The sequence below is a fragment of the Bubalus kerabau genome, chromosome 15, assembly GCF_029407905.1.
Source record: "Bubalus kerabau isolate K-KA32 ecotype Philippines breed swamp buffalo chromosome 15, PCC_UOA_SB_1v2, whole genome shotgun sequence".
Classification (NCBI taxonomy): domain Eukaryota; kingdom Metazoa; phylum Chordata; class Mammalia; order Artiodactyla; family Bovidae; genus Bubalus; species Bubalus kerabau.
Window position 1 is genome coordinate 7,690,260 of NC_073638.1, and position 1,418 is coordinate 7,691,677.

The following is a 1,418-nucleotide window of genomic DNA, read 5'->3' on the forward strand; positions in this document are numbered from 1 at the left end:
AAGAAAAGTTAGATAGCTAATGGTAATATCAGAATCTGTAGGAAGGGTATATCAAAAAGCATTCAGCTAATAGAACTAGAAAAAATTTCACTTAGGCTTATTTTTGCTTATTTATCTAAGAGTTGCCATATAAAACAGATACACCTTTAAAAGAGATATTAAGAAAATATTTAATATCTTCATCACTGCCTTTTGATCTGAACATCCATGATCCAATGAGAAGTTAGCCATATAATATATACATGTGTATAAAACCATTCTTCTCTTCTTTCTTACAAACGACCTAAAATTTTGCTTTTGACAGCAATATGTTCGGCTAAAACTGTCACTTTCCAGCTGAACCTACAATTAGGACTGGCATTGTAACCTCATTCTAGCCAATTACTGTGAGTAGTGATGATTCAGTTCAGTTCAGTCGCTCAGTCACGTCTGACTCTTTGTGACCCCATGGACTGCAGCACGCCAGGCCTCCCTGTCCATCACCAACACCCAGAGCTTACTCAAACCCAAGTCCATTGCCTTAGTGATGCCACCCAACCATCTCATCCTCTGTCATCCCCTTCTCCTCTGGCCTTCAATCTTTCCCAGCATTAGGGTCTTTTCCAATGAGTTGGTTATTCACATCAGGTGACCAAAGTATTGGAGTTTCAGCTTCAGCATCAGTCCTTCCAATAAATATTCAGGATTGCTTTCCTTTAGGATGGACTGGTTGGATCTTCTCTCAGTCCAAGGGACTCTCAAGAGAGTCTCAAGAGGGATTCTTGTCCAACACCATAGTTCAACAGCATCAATTCTTCAGCGCTCAGCTTTCTTTGTAGTCCAGCTCTCACATCCATACATGACTACTGGAAAAAAACCACAGCTTTTACTAGAGGGATCTTTGTTGGTAAAGTAATGTCTCTGCTTTTTAATATGCTATCTAGGTTGGTCACAGCCTTTCTTGCAAGGAGCAAGGATCCTTGAATTTCATGGCTGCAGTCACCATCTGCGGTGATTTTGGAGCCTCCCCAAATAAAGGCAGCCACTGTTTCCACTGTTTCCCCATCTATTTGTCATAAAGTGATGGAACTGGATGCCATGATCTTAATTTTCTGAATGTTGAGTTTTTTTAAGCTAACATTTTCACTCTCCTCTTTCACTTTCATCAAGAGGTTCTTTAATTCTTCTTTGCTTTCTGCCATATGGTGGTGTCATCTGTATCTGAGGTTATTGATATTTTTCCTGGCAATCTTGATTTCAGCTTGTGCTTCATCCAGGCCAGCATTGTGCATGATGTATTCTTCATAGAAGTTAAATAAGCAGGGTGACAACATACAGCCTTGAAGTACTCGTTTCCCAGTTTGGAACCAGTCTGTTGTTCCATGTTCAGTTCTAACTATTGCTTCCTGACCTGCATACAGATTTCTCAGGAGATGAGT